The 4,411-nt window shown below is 38.3% G+C and overlaps 1 protein-coding gene across 1 annotated transcript in view; it reads right to left on the reverse strand.

Moving 5' to 3' along the window:
• Nucleotides 1-4,405, reverse strand: part of KCNB2 (potassium voltage-gated channel, Shab-related subfamily, member 2) — a 463,770-nt gene extending 459,365 nt beyond the window's left edge. The window contains exon 1 of the mRNA XM_010846956.1: nucleotides 4,116-4,405. The gene's annotated coding sequence lies outside the window, so the exon portion shown is untranslated. The remainder of the gene's footprint in view (nucleotides 1-4,115) is intronic.
• Between the last annotated feature and the right edge of the window lie 6 nt (nucleotides 4,406-4,411).

Below are 4,411 nucleotides of genomic sequence, written 5' to 3' on the forward strand. Positions count from 1 at the left end.
ATCCCAGGGACGGGGGAGCCTGGTGGGCTGCCATTTATGGGGTCGCACAGAGTCGGACATGACTGAAGCGACTTAGCGGCAGCAGCAGCAGCAGCTCCAAATAAATCTAGGGCCTGCAAACATCTTTCCTCATTCTGCCAGTGATCACACTTCTTAATAAGTAATATCATAGTGGTTAAGTGAAGCCAGAATGCTTGGGTTCAAGCTTGACTGTATCATTGACTTCCTATGTGACTTTAAATCAGAAAAGTCTCTGTAATTTAACTTTTTGTCTATATAATAAAGCATATTAGTGATAGCTGGCTCATAGGGTGGTTGTGAGAATTAAAATATTTAGTATTTATAAAACACTTAAAAGTGTTTGGCTCAACTGTGTGTTATAAAGATAATAATGAAAATAAAATACTTTTATTGATGTAAATAAAATAATATAAATGTTATTTATATTTTATTTAAATATTTATATATATTAAATATATTAAAATTTTAATATATTTATATAAAATAATAATGCTTTAATTTCTATTTTAAATTTTTAATAAAAGTTATTATTATAATATTACTATTTTCAGTAATTCCCCAATGCATAGACTGAAACAAATTTTCATGATCCTCTTCCTAAATCTGCCTTAATTAACTTATTAAGTGTGAAATCGTGAAATGTATCTCTGTATGAAACAGATCCCTGATTTTGAATTCTACCTACAATTCTTCAATTTTTTATTCAAGTTTTACTGTCTGTACTACAAAAAATCCTTGAGGAGAAGGGACTCTGTCTTCTATCTCTTTTGCGTTTATTATATTGTAATCTCCTTATACATACCTGAAAGTGTTAGTCACTCAGTCAAGTCCAACTCTTTGTGACCACATGAACTGTAGCCCACCAGGCTCCTCTGTCCATGGAATTCTCCAGGCAAGAATACTGGAGTGGGTTGCCATTTCCTTCTCCAGGGGATCTTCCTGACCCAGGGATTGAACCCAAATCTCCCACATTGCAGACAGACTCTTTACTGATTGAGCCACCAGGGAAGACCTAATACATGCATACCTAACAAATATTAAATAAATTAATGAATGAGTTAGTGACTGGATACATGGCATTAAGTCAGACAGCATAAATTGGTACATTTATACCGACAGGAACAGGAAATTTCCCCTTAAAGATAACACAGTAGGATTCGGCTTACACAAGCCAAGGAGCCCTGAGTTTTACACTCTTGACCTTTTGCCAGACAACCTGGATTTTTGATGAAGAGTTAGTGGAAATATATATATTAGAATCTTAAGGAGGAAACAAGCAAAGAACCAGACAGAATGGGCTACAGATTCCAAGTACAAAGATACTTGTAGTATATGACTAAACATTTTAAGGCTGTGCTGCTTTATAAATATATCACTTCAGGAGTAATGAGGCCACGAACTCTTACCTCAAAAAATTCTTTGAACTTAAAAAATATCACATATAATACATGTACACTCCCCACACCTCTGAAGCCCTTATGAAAATAATAAGCATCAGAGTTTTATGTAAAATCCACTTGACAAATATAGGCAAATCTCAAATAATATTACATTCTGAAGTAAATGTAAAGTCTTATCTTTATATATTTATCTTAAAATGTTCATGAGGAGATGCCCTATCAACTTTTATGATACATACACACACAAATATATATACACACATACATATACATATTACAAAAGTAAACAAAGTACTGATAAAAACTGGAAATCTACAAGATAATTCCATTCTGATCCAATGCATTTTTGCTTGATAAATTATAAGGAAGTAATCAGTTCCTTGAAATTGTCTATCTCTTAGAGAGACTAATTCCTAAGAAGTGTATGTATATATATACACACATATATGCATATATATACACACACATACACTGGTCTCTTTGAACACCATTCCAAAATGCCGGATATAAATTCAAGAAAAAAATTTTCAATGATTAAAGACTATTTTCCACAGATACACAGGCAGATATGTAAGAAACCTAGATGGATATCATATGCTCTTAAAGTTGCCAACACTGTGACTGAAAGCCTGCCTATCTTTTCATTTTATTTCTCTAGCAGACAGACTTACTTTCATTACCATACTGGAAATGACAAGGACAAGTTCATGTTCACAGCTGCTCCAAGGCATCAGCAAGGAAAACTTAAAAGCCAAACAGAGAAGACCAGCCAAAGTAGTAATTTTCACTAATCTCATCTGAATATTCAGCAAACATGTATGCCTGGAAAACTCAACTGTGGGATTTGAAGACAAGTGAGACTGAAAATAGTTTCAACAGATGCATGGATTGATTCTATTTAGAAAAACACAGGAGAAAAAGAAAAGAAACACTAGAATTGTCAAAGGGGCAGGCAATGGAGTTGTTCTCTGAAGTGGTGTGTGTATCTGTGTATGAGGGAGGTTGGGGAACACTAACATGGAGAGGGCAAGGTGAAGGTTAAAAGGAGGAAGAACACAAAGAGAACTGCCAAGTGATTCACTCCTTTCTCCAAGAGTCTGAGTTGTGCCAGAAAAGAAAAAGGAGTGCATTAGACACAACTGTATTTGTGATAAACAACTGGTCTGAACCTGACAGCATGAGGGAGGGGAGTAGAATGTTTACGTGGTGGAGGCTTGATCAATCTTTTAGGTGATGAGGTTACTTTTCATTCATTGGGGGAAAAGGTGTTGATACACCGTGTCTTCCAAATTCTCAGAAACCCTATGCAGCCACACAAGTAATCATGTATTTATGCCTTACATTAAGAACACCACCTCTGGTAGCAATTAAATGAATAGACACACCAAATGCATAGACATACCAAATTACTGAACTAAGTTCTGATTAATTTAAGAACCAAGAACTCTCTAGTCTAGATGTCTGTAGAGCTTGTTCACATATGACAAGTAAGCTTTGTACAACTTTATATTTACTGACACACACACCCCTCTAAAGAGTGAAATAAAGTAAAACTTCATTCTATACCTACATAAATTTTTAACTGTTACACTTTTTCAAAACCTTTCCTGTAAATTATTCAATACTGACAGACTTTAGATTTTTGACTAGAATTTCTCTTTCTCTTGTTCTATGAAATGTGATTATCTCAATTGATGCTTTTTGATAAATAAACCAAGAGACCTCTGTCCCACACAATACTACACATTTAAAAACAATAATAAATCCTGGTTTTCCCTTTGAGCTGAGCTTTAAAATATCAGATCCCCCTCAAAATTCCAAACCCCATCAATGCAAACACAGAAATGTGAAATGCTATTTAAAATATTGACATTATTGCATAACTTGACTCGAAGGGATGCTGAACCTGCATGAAATGAACCCAAGGTCTCTCTGTGCATGCTAAATTTTTCAGTGTAATCTATTATTATAACACTTGTGCAGTTATAAATGATCCCTACATGGCATGTCTTTGCATACTGCACACTGCCAATTTTTATGAATGAATACACAAAAATGCTCATAATTCGAGAAAATGGATGGCAGCATACTATTTTGAAAATGGTCATTAAGCACTGGAAGCAAAGGATGAGACAAATGGTCAAGTGTCTTTTGGTGCCATGCAGGGCAGCTGTATTCCCGAGTTCCCTAGCAGAGTGTGTTGGAAACAGCCATGAAGCTCTTTCCTTAGAGACTCATTCTGTCTCTCAGAAACCGTGAGCTACAGAACGGAGACCTTGCGTCGCTCGGAGAACAGAATGTATGCACGTCCCTGTGTTCTGAGGACTGTTCATACATCAGAGACATCACACTCCCCGAATCCGGTCCCACAAGTGTGTGCATGTGAGTGTGGCATTTATCAACAAACGAACAGAAGGCAAGGAGAGCTCATCGCCTAGAAATAACATCTCCCATCCCTTCCCAGGCAGCCAGCTGGGAAGCTTTTCGGGGGCTAACACTTGAGCGCCTTCCCCACGGGGATGGAGCCTTGCATTTAATAACCCTCTAGGGCTAAGACAGCTTTGTGTGTAAGTCCACTCGGTGCCATATGGCAGTTTCCAATTCCTTTAGCAACTCAATTCTAGCTAGACTGCCCGCAATGATTCATTCTTAAAGGAAGACCCCTTGGGGCTCAGTAATGCCCCCTCCACTTACCTAGCTCCCACCGACCCCGCTCGGCAGGCGGCTCGGGCTCCACAAAGAGCTGTGGGATTCCCCGCTCCCTCCGGGGCTCCTCTCCCCGCGACGGTCCCCTTCGCCAATGATCTGTCGCTGGAAATCCCCCTCCCCTCCACGGAGAGGAGGGTCTCCCCGGCTGGCTGGAGCTCTTGCCTTTTTTTTTTTTCCACCCTCTCTTTACATGCCTGACTCTGGTTCACGATCTCTAGTAGGAAGGCTCAACGGAGAGGCGGCGGGAGGAAGGAAGCTAAGGCATCCTTAAAAAGAACAAT

The sequence above is a fragment of the Bison bison genome, unplaced genomic scaffold, assembly GCF_000754665.1.
Source record: "Bison bison bison isolate TAMUID 2011002044 unplaced genomic scaffold, Bison_UMD1.0 scf7180017864241, whole genome shotgun sequence".
NCBI classification, from domain to species: domain Eukaryota; kingdom Metazoa; phylum Chordata; class Mammalia; order Artiodactyla; family Bovidae; genus Bison; species Bison bison.